Source organism: Geotrypetes seraphini, chromosome 2 (genome assembly GCF_902459505.1).
Source record: "Geotrypetes seraphini chromosome 2, aGeoSer1.1, whole genome shotgun sequence".
In the NCBI taxonomy this organism is placed as follows: Eukaryota; Metazoa; Chordata; class Amphibia; order Gymnophiona; family Dermophiidae; genus Geotrypetes; species Geotrypetes seraphini.
In genome coordinates, this window is record NC_047085.1 from 118,442,828 (window position 1) to 118,458,445 (window position 15,618).

The window sequence follows — 15,618 nt, forward strand, 5'->3', positions numbered from 1 at the left end:
GCATACCCAAGCATTACCAATTGTAAATACAAAACCTTTCTGGACAGAACTTTCATGCACCAAGCAAACAAACAACATTGGCTAGTCAGTTACATCAATAAAGCTGAACTGACCTACAATGCTTTTAGAAAACTCATTAAAACTACCTTATTCGACAGATATATCACCTAAACAGAATCTCACCAAACACTCTGTTCTTTTCACTTTCCCAATATGCCCTCTGAAATCCTAATCGAACAGTATTTGTCATTTCAGGATCTTTCTTCTAATATGTCCCCTCTGAATCTCTAAAGAAACTGCATAATGTAATTTTCGCTGTTTTTGAAATTCGCGACCTTTCTTTACAGGTTCTCTCTGAAATTCTTAGCAAACAGTATATTTTGTAATTTCGCTTTCTTAAAGTCTCTGTACTCTGTACTCCTTCTACATATTGTAAATCGCTGAATGTCCAGCTCTCTTGAATGTAAACCGCCTAGAAGTCGCAAGATTGTGGCAGTATAGAAGAATAAAGTTATTATTATTATTATTATTATTATTAGACTTCTCCCTAAAAAAGTCCCTGATTGGCTAAGGCGCCCCAGGCCCATACCGAGGGAGGAGCCCGAGGCACCTGAGCCAATCAGGGCCTTAGGCTCCTCCCCTTGCATCAAATGATGCACCATGGCAGGGCCTAAGGCCACAGTGCATCAGAGGAGGAGGCCTGGAGGAGGAGAGGCTGAGCACCCCTCCTGCTCCCAACTTTTTTAAGGAACGGGGAGGGGGTGGAGTGCATCAGAAGAGGAGGCCTAGACCAGGAGGGACTGAGCATCCCTCCTGCTCCCAAATTTTTAAGGCATGGGGAGGGGGTGGGCCCAGACCGGCAAGGCCAGGCTAATGGCAGTTTTGCGATGGCAGGAGGAAGTTGGCATCCTTCCTGCCATATTCATTCACATGAGCGGGGAGGGGGTGGCTGGGCAACGTTGGGGATTGCCTAAAGTTTTGATTTTTTTTCAGGGGGGAACTGGGTCCGATGGCAGCAGCGATGGCGGCAAACACTGGTGCGGGGAGCGGGGCATTGTCAGGTTAAAACCTTGGGCTTACAATGCACTTTTTATAGAATATATAAAACAGGAAAAATTATTTTTATATATATTCTGCTTAAAGCATTGAGAGCCTGTGGTTTTAAAGAGCATCAGAAGGCAGGAGAGTCGGTAAGGAAGTGAAGTGACTGGTCCTCAGCAGTCGCTTCACTTCAGATCAGCCAGCCCAATCGGTGTTCCTTCTTGAGTTTAGTGAATCGCATCCATCCTTATTTGCATGCGTGGATCGGATCTGAGGTTGATCGGCCAGAAGGTTAGTGAATCGGGTCAGGGAATGATTGCAAAACCAGTAAAACTGGTTTTGTGATTGTCAGGACACAATCGGAAGGGTTAGTGAATCTAGTCTTAAGTTTCCAAGTTTATTAAAAGTTTGATTTTATTGTATTATCATCTTTTCTCCTTGATTGACTTCCATAAAGTGATAATTATGTTGCGTAACTCTTTCCGGTTATAGTTACCTTGTGTGGCATGAACTCCAGAAGCAAAAGTCTTTCATCATCTCAGAAAACAGTTGCTATGACTTTGCTTGCAGATTTTTCTGTCTTGAACTTTTGGGGGGTGGGAAATGGCATGTGTTTCCAATGCATTGACTCCATTTTGGACTCAGGATCTCTGTGATAGACCCAAGTCTCATCTTCAGTCACCAAACAATGAAAAAAATTTACTTGAGCATCTCCAAGTTCTCCTGACAGCACTGGAGTCTTGTGGTGTCAGCATTCTTGGAACCCATCTTGCACTAACCTTGAGCATGCCAAACTATACCTGCTGAGATGCCTATTTATTCAGTTATTCAAGAAACCTTAATTCATTTGTCTGACAAAATTAAATCCTCAACTTTCTTGCACATGTCTGTGGAAGTTGCTTCCACACGCTGTCCACTGTGAGGGCCATCTTCAATGGACTCTCTATCCCACTTAAACAGCTTTCACCCAAATTTTACTTTGTAGGATGATGGTGCAGACTCACCATAAACTGCAGTCATGAGTTCAAGGATCTTTTACGGCTTTTCCCCTTCCTTTGTTAGAAATTTTATCCGCAAAACTTTTAGAATCAAATGTCTGGGATATCTGCTGTTAGCTGACCGTGATGCTGGTATGCGGTGAGCACGTTCCACTTCAAATTCCCTTTCAAATGTAATATCAAGCACCTTTGGTATTACCAGCTCCACAAATTTAACATCAGAGCCCTCCTTTCCTTCAGGTAGCCCAAGAATTTGCAAATTATTCCTATGGGTACGGTTGCTGGCATCATCAATTTCTTGCTCTAAAACCACTATCTTTTTAATTTGATCTTTAATCTGTTTAACACTGTCTTCTGTAGCAGTTGCTTTAACTTCAAGATCAATTACCCAAATCTTAAATTGAGCCATCTCTGATGTCAGATTGGAAAGTTCTTCTTTAATTTCTCTTGTGTCAGTCATTATTTCTTCTTTGGATTCTGTTTATTGTACTTTCTATACTAAACTCAATAAAAAATTTTGAACTAAAAAAAATAAATTTTATCACTGAACAGTACTTTAAATCTAGCAATTTCTTGCTTGATTTGCACGATGGCTCTCCTGATATCCTGTCTTTTGGAATGTTAGACTCACACTGAACTGCACCTGTGCATGAGTAACCTTGAGCCATGTTACAACTTGCACAGACTTGTTTCAACACGTTTGCTACTTTCTGTCATACAGAGGTAGATAAATTATTGACCGCCCTCCTAATACAATATCAACATAAAACCAATGAAACACCTAATACTCACACATTAGAACATTCTATCAATATGAGAATTACTTTGCACTTGTCCACATTAAATGTCATCTACCATTTATCACCTATTATAACAAGATACTTCTACAAATCCTTGCAAAATGTTGCTATTATAATCTGCTTTAATATCTTGGTCGTTCTAACTGGTACATACATCAAATCAAATCTTCTGTCATTTTAACAAATTTGAATAGTTTAAAGCAGATTTTAGTTTTCTTTTTAGAAAATGTAGGCACCAGACAAAATTCATAAGAGATGGAGAAATTCTTGATTATTTTTAACTCTCCACTCCAGTTTCATCATGTTTACTTCTTAATTCCTTTTGCAGTAGAAATCTGTTCCTGTCAGACCCAACCTGTCCCAGTAATTGCTACTCTTCTTTCCAGTCCTAGCAGTTCTCGTTCTTCCTTCTGACTGCTGTTTATTTATTCAATTTTCTATACCGTCCTCCCAGGGGAGCTCAGAACAGTTTACATGCATTTATTCAGATATTCAAGCATTTTCCCTCTCTGTCCCAGCGGGCTCACAATCTATCTAACGTACCTTGGGCAATGGTGGGGTTAAGTGACTTGCCCAGGGTCACAAGGAGCAGCGTGAGTTTGAACCCACAACCTCAGGGTGCTGAGGCTATAGCTTTAACCACTGCATCACACTCCGTGTTCTTTCCTGGAACCTGCCAGTTTTTCCCCTGGACTCGGCAACAACTTCTCATCCACTCCAACTTCCATTGTTCCTCTTTCTAGCTTTGTCCCTTGGCCTAGTGCTATCCAATGCTGATCACAGGATACCAAATTTTAGTCACCTTGGTGATCTTGCACTCAACGTTTTTCCAGCTCTAAACCACAAAAACAGTATTAGGAGTGGCTCATAAAGGTACTATATAGGAAGTTTTCTATCAGTAAACGCTACAAAACATATAGGTAACTTATTAGAGACCACTGCTTTATTTCACCATTCAACTTCTGGTTAGCCTTAGTGGATGGATATTACAGCATTGAACAAAAAGTTGATTTAGATAGAACTTTAATATGGAATATTTGTACAATGCAAACCAAGAGGTATAAGAAATTCAAATTATTTCCTGAGATTTTGAATTTGTCACTTCATTCAAGAATAAATGTGCATTGGATCTAATGATACTGACTGTTGATCATGCTATGACATCTGCACAACAGCTGCTAGAAGAATTAAATAAAGATTGGGCTTTGTTGAGATCTACATCAGTGGCGCATGAACTTGATAGTCAATTAGAATCTTTTAAGACTAATATGGCTTCCTTTTGAAAGAAAGGTCAAACAAATTAAGTATAAAAATTTTCTTCACGGGGAAGTCAAGATGGTCAACAGACTGGTTGTGTAGCAGCATAGCTCTGCATGTTTGCCGGGATTGTGACAAAGGTCAAGTGCAAAGGAAAGTGTTTATCTTCCAACAAAAGTCTCTTACCTAGCTTTAGTTCAGCAAAATTGTGGATTTTATTGCTCTTTTGTTGTTGTGACCCAGGATTGGGAGCTTGCTATGGGAGTACTGGCACCATCAACCCTGGAGATCTTACTGAGTCCTCAGGAACATGAGAGTGGAACCTAGGGTGACCAGGTTACCCATTCCAGAAAGGAGACTTTTTGACCTGTCCTGGTTTTAAAATTACATCCCAAAGCAGTGTAGTATTTGTAGTTCATGATTCTAGCCATTGAAATCAGTGTTGCAGGTCCCATAATGCACCAGGATGAGGTTGGTAGACATCCAGGACTGGCCAAAAAAGTCTCCTTTTTGGAATGGGTAAACTGGTCAACCTAGTGGAACCATACCCAGAAGTTCAGATGATTTTGAGAAGCGGGTAGTTGTATCAGATGTTGATTACTTCTGATGTAATACCAGCTGGAAGGTCATCTCAAGTTACAGTTATGTTTGGCCACAGGAGAGAATCTGCAAGATTCTAGGGCAGTGCTTTGACACTGTTATTGTCAAGGTTGGCTGATGAGAAGGACCTGCAAGATTGAACTGGGATGGCTATGGAAGTGATGATAGAAATAAGTCCAGAATCTTCAATATTACGAGGGGCCGCTGAAAAGTTCACAGCCCCATCAACAGAGTTGGGGCAGTCTCCATCAAGGGCTATACATTTAGTCCAGCAATTTTTTAAATTTTTCCTTAAATTTCCATTAGTTAGAGCTACAGCCCCAGCACCCTGAAACATATGTATTCCTGACCCTGAAGTTTTTGGATGCTAGGGCTTCACTTGCTCTTACTGGGTCTAAACCTAAAAAATGGTCTCACATAACTTTGATGCCGATAAAACTTATTTAGGGCCATTTTACAAAGCTGTATGGTAGTAGATAATGACGGGGAAAATTGGCTCGAGCCCATGAACTCAATTCCTCCACTATGTCCTTTAGAAAACTTAATATATCTTCAAATTTAACCTTTACAAGGCATAGTAGAAAATATCGTAAACAAGAAGTAAAAACTGTGGAGTTGATGTTTGTGAAGGTGGATTTATTATATTACACAACAATGTAGCTCTCTATACAATCAACAGTACCCACATGGCTTGAAAACTAAAGAGCTGTACTTTTTAAGTGACATGCCCAGGGTCCCAAGAAGCAGTGTGTGATTTGAACCCAGTGTGTGATTTGAACCCACAACAGCTGGGGCTGTAGCTCTACCTACTGCACCACACACTCCTGGGCCAGATAGTATACATCCCAGAGTACTGATAGAATTAAAACATGAAATTGCAGCTCTATTTTTAGTAACTTGCAATTTATCTTTAAATCAAGTATGGTATTGAAAGATTGGATTGAGGCACATGTAATGCCACTTTTTAAAAAGGGCTGCAGAGGTCAGCTGGGAAATTATAGACCAGTGAGCCTGGTGTTTTTGCCGGGCAAAATGATAGAGACTATTATAAAGATGAAGATTACTGAGCATTTACATAGGTGTGAATTAACAGGCCAAAGCCAACATGAATTCAGCCACAGGAAATCTTGCATCATCAATCTGCTACTTTTCTTTGAAGGGGTGAAAAAGCAGGTAGATAAAGGAGTGCTGACTGTTATTGTGTATCTGGATTTTCAGAAAACATTTGGCAAAGTACCTCAGAAATGACTTCTGAGGAAATTAAAAAGTCATGAGATAGAAACATAGAAACATAGAAAATTGACGGCAGAAAAGGGCCTTAGCCCATCAAGTCTGCCCACACCAATGACCCACTCCCTAACGTTTATTCCCCTAGAGATCCCACGTGAATATCCCATTTTCTCTTAAAATCTGACACGTTGTTGGCTTCAATCACCTGCTGAGGTAGCTTGTTCCAATGATCGATTACCCTTTCGGTGAAGAAGTACTTCCTGGTATCACCGTAAAATTTCCCTCCCCTGACTTTCAGCGAGTGCCCTCTTGTAACCGAGGGCCCTGTAAGACAGAAGATAGCATCTTTGACCTCTATACGTCCCGTAATATACTTAAAGGTCTCAATCATGTCTCCCCTCTCTCTCCGTTCTTCCAGCGAGTACATCCACAGTTTTTTTAGCCTTTCTTCGTACGTGAGTTCCCTGAGCCCCAAGACCATCCTGGTAGCCATTCGCTGAACTGACTCCATTCTCAACACATCTTTCCGGTAGTGCGGTCTCCAGAATTGAACACAATACTCCAGATGAGGTCTCACCATGGATCTGTACAACGGCATTATGACTTCAGGCTTTCTGCTGACAAAACCCCTACGGATGCAGCCCATCATTTGTCTTGCCTTGGACGAAGCCATCTCCAAGACAGGAGGTAGTGTGGGGAAGGGGTAAAACGTGGACCTCACGGACCTGACGGATCTCGCAGATCTAAACCCGTACGGCCTTAAAAATCTGAGGTCCGTGTCGGTCCGTGTCCGTGGCACTTGTAGTTTCTGTCGCTAACAGACCTTGATGAGATTTGAGCGCTGACGGATCGTCTCAGCATAGGGAGGGAAAAGTGTTAGGATCCGTCAGTGCTAAAAATCTCTTCTAGGTCTGTCAGAGCCAGAGACTAGTGCTGGAGTTTGGAGACTTCTTTTCCATAGCGCACATCCAAAACCTATGTCCCCGCTCTCTTGGCTTCTGCTCTGCCGCTCCAGCACTAGTCTCTGGCTCTGACAGACCTCGAAGAGATTTTTAGCACTGATGGATCCTAACACTTTTCCCTCCCTATGCTGAGACGGATCCGTCAGCGCTCAAATCTCATCAAGGTCTGTCAGCGACAGAAACTATAAGCGCCACGGACACGGACTGACACGGACCACAGATTTTTAAGGCCGTATGGGTTAAGATCCGCGAGGTCTGTCAGGTCCGCGTTTTACCCCTTCCCGGTAGTGTGCTATTTGGATTAAGAACTAGTTAAAAGATATAAAACAAAACGTAGGATGGAATGAATAATCTTAATGGCGAAGGTAAACAGTGGGGTTCCTCAGGGATCTGTGCTAGGACCACTCTCAGCATAAAGCTATTCTAAGTGGTTAAGTGCTATTTGGCACGTTAATGAAGGTTAAAAGCCAAATATCTTCCCAGAATAATAAACTTCTCTTTATTATGACAGGGGTTGCCATACAACTTATTATGAGAAACTGGAAAAGTTGGGATCGGTTAAATTATACTTTCTGGTGGGAATCTCTCTGCTACACGTTTAAAATGGAACGTATGATTGCTATACAGCAGGGACATTATAGAAAGTTTATGGATATTTGGGAGCCATTGACAAAATTCTGTAAGGAATGACTTGATTTTGCCCTTTGATCATACACATCCAGGGTGGATGGGAAGATTCTTTTAATTTGAGTGCAATTTTTGGATATGTAGAAAGGGGGAGGATGATATATGTATTTGTCATAGAATATAATTTTGATTGAATTTAAGTGCTGCTAAAATATAAAATGTCTGTATAATATGTTGCACTTATTTTTGGCTTGAAAATGAATAAATATTTTGAAAAAAACCCAAAGGTTAAGTCTCAAAAAGATTGTGAAAAATTGCAAGAGGGCCTTATGAGACTGGAAGACTGGATATTCCAAATGGCAGATGAAATTTAATGTGAACAACTGCAAAGTGATACATGTAAGAAAGAGGAACCCAAACTACTCGGGTAGAGCTTACACGATGCAAGGTTCCACATTAGGAGTCACTTGACCAGAAAAAGGAACTAGGTGTCATCATTTATGATATGTTGATTCCCTCTGCTCGGCATACAGCAGTGGCTAAGAAAGCAAATATACCCCCCTCCCCCCTTTGTACAAAAGCACGGAAGAGGGTTTTAGCACCAGCAGACGTGCTGAATGCTCTGCACATCTCTAATGCTCATAGGAACTCTATGACCATTGGAACAGTGCAGAGCATTGAGCATGCCGGCCGGCACTAAAAACCTCTTCTGCGCATTTGTAAAAGGGGGGGAGGGGAGGATAATGTTAGGAATTATTAGGAGACAAATGGAGAACAAAAGAGTATTATAGTGACTTTGTATTGTTCCATGGTGCGATACTCAAATATTGTGTACAATTCTCAACTCAGCATAAATGAAACTAGGCTTTTAAAAATAATCTTAAATTTGTATTTATTATTTTTAATATATATTATTTTTTTGTACACATTAAATTTCATCATTTAAGTACATTCAGATAGGGCTCCTTTTACGAAGCCGCGTTTGCGATTTCAGCGCACGCAGCTTTTTAGCGTGCACTAAACCCGTGCTACGTGGCTAGAACAAACGCCAGCTCAGTGCTGGCATTAGCGTCTAGCGCGGCTGGCAGTTTAGCGCGCGCTATTACGCGCGTTAAACCGCTAACGCGGCTTCGTAAAAGGAGCCCATAATTACAAAATGCATCAGCAGATCATCCCACAGTAACCCCGACAAAACTGTAACAAGAAAAGTGCTAAGTGCAAAAGGGAAAGCTTCAATGTATAACGCTTCATCCAAAGTCCCAGCTAACAGTTTCTTAATTCTTCGAGCCGAAAAAGTCAGCTCAATAGAAATTCTCTTAGTCACAAAATGACTGTTTGACTTTCACTTGTGGTTATTTACTGATGATCCATAACTCATAGCCATGTTTTCCGCTGTCTTGCTCAACACTCGACGGTGTTTCGCTAATTGCGTCTTTAGGAGACAAGACTTTGCCAGAGTTAACAGCAGGGTTTAAGGCACCTGAATACTAGAAGACATAGACAGGGGTTGCCATACAGCTTATTTTAAGGAATTGGAAAAACTGGAATCGATTAAACTATACCTTTTGGTGGGAGTTTCTGTGTCACGTCTTTAAAATGGAACGTGTTATGGCTATACAACAGGGACATTATAAGAAGTTTCTGGATATTTGGGAGCCATTGACAAAATTTTGCAAAGAGTGATTGTTGATTTTGCCCCTTGATCATTCACGTCCAGGGTGGGTTGGAAAATATTTTTAATTTTTAATTTGAGTGCAATTTTTGAATATGAAGATGGGGGGGTGATATATGTATTTGTCATAGACTACAATTTTGATTGAATTTAGATGCTATTACAGTATAGTGTGATTATATAATATGTTGCACTTATTTTTGGCTTCAAAATGAATAAAGATATTTTAAAAAGAAGACATAAACATGTTAGTGGCAGACAACTAAACTGAGAAATCCAAGTATCAGGCAACCAACGCCGAATTCATCCGTGATTAGTTTACATCTCTGAACAGATACAGCAGAATTAGAAAAGGCCTGAAGAAGAGCAAACAAAATTAAATGGATGGAATGATTTCCCTATTAGAAAAAAGTGAAGAGGATAGGCTCTTTAGTTTGGAGAAGAGATAGTTGAAGGGAGATATAATAGAAGTCTATAAAATTATAAGTGGTATGGAACAGATAGATATGAATCGTTGTTTAAAAGTAGTACATTTAAAACAAATTATAGAAAATATTTTTTCACTCAACATGTAATTAAACTCTGGAATTTGTTGCCAAAAAATGTGCACTCACTCTGCAGCCCTTCAATATCTCTCTACATTTATGTCTCCCTAGGCTCTCCTCTCCCCCACCCACATGAACTCCGTTCATCGGGCAAGTCCCTCTATCCATACCCTTCACTGCCAACTCCAGACTCTGGGCTAGATTCACTAAAGTCCACAAATCGATCCAATTCGTGTCCTATCTGTTTCTGAGTCATTCTGGCCGATCGATTCAGTAAAGCTTGTCCATGCAAATGATCAAATCTTAAACACACCCCAGCGTCTCGCTGTAACATCGATCGACGCACATGCACACTATCTCCTTGTTGGTTTTGAAGCACATAACGCATGCGCTAGCTCTTTAGGACTTCACTGCATGGATTTAATCATGGACGTCATGGTGGGCTCCGAATGCGCCTACCGCAAAGCATTGATGTCATAAAAAATGTAATATAAGAACTGTAGTTTTTACCAACCTCTCTTTTTTTCGTAACTGCTGTTGCAAGCTGTATAAGCTGTGACTGTAGCTTTTTGAAAAATTTGTTGGAGAAGTTTAAGGAGAAATAGCATCGGAGGTTTGTGAGCGAGCTGTGGAATTCTTCGAGTTCGTCCTTTTTGTACGGATCGATCTTGAAGTTTATTGCGTGCTTCCAAACAGCTTAATATTTCTCTCAGAAAAAGAACTGTTAAGTTGCTAGAAGGCGCAACAATTAACAGCAGTTGAATGCGCTGAGATCACACGCTGTTATATACAGCCTACGAATCCCAAGAGGCTGTGCGGCTATTTCTGACATGAAGCACGAAGCAACCAAAGGTGACCCCGTGACGTCAGATGCACATGACAATCTAGCAGGAAGGAAGGGGGAGAGGGATAGCTGGCCCTTAAAAGTTATTTTTGATTTTTTAAAAAAATTTGGCATTGATATATGAAATGAGAGCATGGGGTTAATCCACAATTTTCTCGCCATGCACATTACAAATCCGAGATTCACTTCTGGGCTTGCTATGTGCATTCCAAAAAAATATTTATAACGCTTATGTACATGAAAGTTTACATATATTTAAAGTTTAGATATATTTTGGATTTTTTGCAGGGTAGATATACATTTTTTAGGGGTTCTTAACATGCACAGTTGCTAAGCAGGAATAGTCGACGAGGATGTAAAGCGAGGGTAGTAGTAAAAGGACACTACTCTGACTGGAAAGGGGTCACGAGTGGTGTCCCACAGGGATCAGTGCTGGGACCGCTGCTGTTCAATATATTCATTAACGATCTGGAAACGGGCACGAAGTGCGAAGTTATCAAGTTCGCGGACGATACAAAACTCTCCAACAGGGTCAAAACTGTTGAGGAATGCAAAGAACTGCAGAGCGACCTGAACAAACTGTGTGAGTGGGCAAAAAGATGGCAGATGAGCTTCAATGTGGAGAAATGCAAGGTCTTGCACATGGGGAAAGGGAACCCCATGTACAGCTATACGATGGGAGGGAGGGTGATGGGGAAAGGCACCCTAGAAAAAGACCTGGGGGTTTTGGTGGATACAACAATGAAGCCAGCGGCGCAATGTGCAGCAGCCTCAAAGAAAGCGAACAGAATGCTGGGCATTATCAAAAAAGGTATCACTACCAGAACGAAGGAGGTTATCCTGCCATTGTATCGAGCAATGGTGCGACCACATCTGGAATACTGTGTCCAATACTGGTCACCGTACCTTAAGAAAGACATGGCGATACTTGAGAGGGTCCAGAGGAGAGCAACTAGGATGATAAAAGGAATGGAGAACCTTTCATATGCCGAAAGGTTAGACAAACTGGGGCTCTTTACCCTGGAAAAGCGGAGACTGAGAGGAGACATGATACAGACATATAAAATCATGAGAGGCATAGAGAGGGTGGAGAGGGACAGATTCTTCAGACTAGCAGGGACAACAAAAACAAGAGGTCACTCGGAAAAACTGAGAGGGGACGGATTCAAAACGAATGCAAGGAAGTTTTTCTTCACTCAGAGGGTGGTGGACACCTGGAACACGCTTCCAAAGGAGGTAATAGGACAGAGTACAATACTGGGTTTTAAAAAGGGACTGGATGACTTCCTGGAAGCGAAGGGGATTGCAGGGTATAGATAGAAGGTTAGGACAAAATCGAAAAGTGTATGTGAGTTTTAGGGTAGGAGCACTATCAGGTCCTGGACCTGAGGGGCCGCCGCGTGAGCGGACTGCCGGGCACGATGGACCTCCAGTCTGACCCAACAGAGGCAAGTCTTATGTTCTTATGTTCTTATGTTCTTCAGCAGTCGAAACTTTTTGGATCGGAAAGGCCAGTCGGTTTGGACGAAATGGTTTCATGAATCGATGTCTTAAGAAATTTACATGCCTTTTTATTCATTTGCATGAGCAGATTGGATCAGGTACGGATGGGGTCTGGAGGAAGGTTAGTGAATCGAGCTGTAGTCGGAAAGTAAGTGCAAACCGAGCGGTACACGATCAGTTTGCTTAGTGAATCTAGCCCTCTGTTCCTTCTATCTTGCTGCGCCATATGAATGGAACAGGCTGCCTGAGTCACTTCATCAGGCTCCATCTCTTACAGTATTCATATCCAAGGTTAAAGACCACTTTTTTGAGGCTGCTTTCAACTCCTAACTCCCATTCATCGTAAAATTACCTATGTCAATCCTAGAATTCTCTCTGCATAGAAACACACCAACTCCTATATGTCCTATCTGTCCAAATTAGATTGTAAGCTCTTCTGAGCAGGGACCATCTATCGCAGGTTAAATGTTTAGTACTGTATATGCCTTTCAGCACTTTAGAAATGATAAATAGTAGTAGCAATAGTAGTGGTAAAAGTGGTTAGCTTATCAGGATTTAAAAAGGTTTGGACAAGTTCCTAAAAGTCCATAAATCATTTTTAAGATGAACTATGGGAAATCTACTGTTTATTTCTAGGATAAACAGCATAAAATATGTTTTACTGTTTTGGGATCTTGCCAGCTACTTGTGAACTGGATTGACCACCAATATGGGCTTGAATTTATGGACCTTCGGTCTATCCCGTATGGCTATATTTATATATTTATGTACTCCATTCTCTTAGGCTGGGGACTGTGTAAAGCTGTCTCTGAGCTGCTACAGAGAGTGTTTGAGCCTAGACAAATACCAAACGGTAGGATTTATCACTGATTCACAAGAGATTTTAAATACAAGGCAGCCAGCCTGTACAGTATGTTTGGTTGAAGCAATGTCATTTTTTTTTCTTTTTATCTGTGTGTTTGGCTGTTTCTGTAGAGGCCTAGTGCTTTTATCTCATCCACGTTACCATAGGCACTTATCCTGCATATACGAGGGACTGCCGAAAAGTTCTCAGTCCAACCAACAAAGTTGGGGCAGTCTCCATCAAAGTCTATACATTTGTGGTCAGATTCTCTATATGGTGCCGATATCAGCGGCCACCTAAAAAGCAGCCACCAATCCCATGTCAATCACACAATGGTGCCATATTGAGAATTGTGCCTCTGAGAAGAGCACTGTAAACATAGGCCAGGGTTTTCCAGGCCTACATTTCCAGTGCTTATCTTGCCATGAATCATGCCTACATACAGGGCAGGATTAACCAATAGGCCAAGTAGGCACATGCCTAGGGCCCGAAATGGTCAGGGGGGGGCCCGATGAAGGAGGGCATCAACATTGTTTTTTCCAAATGGCGATGGGCCCCTCCAGCATCGATTTGCAATGTGGGCCCTCCCCCCGATCTGCAACGTGGGCCCCACCCCGATCAGCAACGCAGCCCCTCCCCCCAATCGACGGAAAGTAAGACAAGCAAGCAACGCAGGTAAGAAAGGCAACAGGAACTGTAATTGTGCAAGCGGTGCTGCTTGCCCAAAGCTTCCCTCTGACGCAGCTTCCTGTTTCTGCCTGGGTGCATGGTGGGGTGGGGCGGGGCAGGGGGCCCAGTGTACTTGTGTGCCTAGGGGCCCTCGATGAATTAATCCTGCCCTGCCTACATAGGCATTTTACAGCGCCTAATGCCACTTCTGGAATAATTCAGTGACTGTCATTCCCAATATTTCAATGTGACAGAAAGTAACTTTAACTTTAACATACAGGGAGGGATCTTCAAACCACCACTCGAGTAGTGTAACTTCAAGTGGTATTAATCCTCATCAATCCCAGGGATATTTTCTAATTTAAAAAAATTCTTATGTAAGTATTTTATAGCAGTACTTAGGGCTCCTTTTACAAAGGCGCGCTAACGGTTTAACGCGCGCTAAACTGCCGGATGCACTAGCCGCTACCGCCTCCTCTTGAGCAGGCGATAGTTTTTGGCCAGCGTGTGGGTTAGCATGTGATGAAAAGTCGCGCGCGTTAACCCCGCTAGCGCGCTTTTGTAAAAGGAGCCCTTAGCTTTCATTTAAGTTCATACCCAGCCACGCAGCCCTGAAATAAAACATCTCCCTTGAGCAAAAACCCTGCTCTCTGCCGCCCTGCCGCCCTGCTTTTCTGCCGCCTTCAAGCCCTTGGTTTTAACCTGCGGGTTTAAAGCGGGGCTGCACTATGGCGTGTTCTGTTCAGAGCAGAACACGCCGTAGTGCAACCCTGCTTTAAACCTGCAGGTTAAAATCATGGGCTCATGAGTAACCGGCAACCTTCGCTGGTGCGTTTCTGGTGTTTATTCCCCCGCAGCCTGTTCTGTTAGCAAAGCATGTTTCAGCCTTGCTTGTTGTGTGGAGAGCCAGCGCATGTGCAGACCGCATCTACAAGCCAAGAAGATGGTCTGTGCATGCGTCTGGATCACTCTGCAGTGATCCGTAGGGTCGCTGTGGGGCGTGCCTCCCATCGCTGCAATTTGCATGAAGACGCCCGGGAAGACTCGGCCACAGATTGCCGATCAAAGTTGAGCTTAGTGAATCTAGGCCAAAGTTACTTTCTGTCACATTGAAATATTGGGAATGACAGTGCCTGAAGATTGGAAAATTTAAAAGTTGAAGAGTGAATGACACTTCTGGAATTAGCCACGCCCATTGTGGCATTAGGCATTGTAAGCACCTAGGTAGGCATGATTCCAGCACCTTTTATATAAGCACTGGTAAGTGACTTTTTTCACTCCAGGCAAAGGGGCTCATAATCGAAAGAGAAAAATGTCCAAAAATCGGTCTAAGTCGACACTTAGACGAACATTTCTTAAAAACGTCCAAGCGCTGATAATGAAACTGGGTTTTGGATGTATTTCTAAACGACCTAGGCCTTCATAGTGCCGCTCAACGTCCAAAGCTAAACGGGGCGTTTCGGGAGGCGTGTCGAAGGCAGGAGTTAGGCGGGACGTGGGACGGCTTAGACTCAGTCGTACAGCATGTATAACCGAAAGTTTAACAACAGAGCCTAGACAGAACTTGGACGTTGTGATTTAGACCATGTAAAACATGATCTAAGTCACAAAAACCCACCTAAACTCACCAGATAAGCACTGAAAACACATAACACAGACCCACACACACTACCCTTCTGATTACCAAACCTCCCCCCCACCCCCATAAAAATTGTATTCACAACTTTAAATTTCAGCCTCCAGACCATCATCACCTGGCCGCCTGGCATAGGAAAGCCTAGTCGTCCAGCCCAGAAGCAGCTTAAGCCATCTTGGGGGTGAGTTAGGGACCCATAGAGAGGAGGACCTATGCCCATAAGCCCCTGTAATCACTGCATTGATACAGACCCTGTTTTACTGGCATATAAGTGGCTCCTGCAGTCATAAGGGCTATTGGGATGGTAGATAAGTGGGTCTAGGGGATTCTGGAGGTGGTTAGGGGGGCTCACTGTATCCTATAAGGGAGCTGTAGTGAGGAGAAGCTATG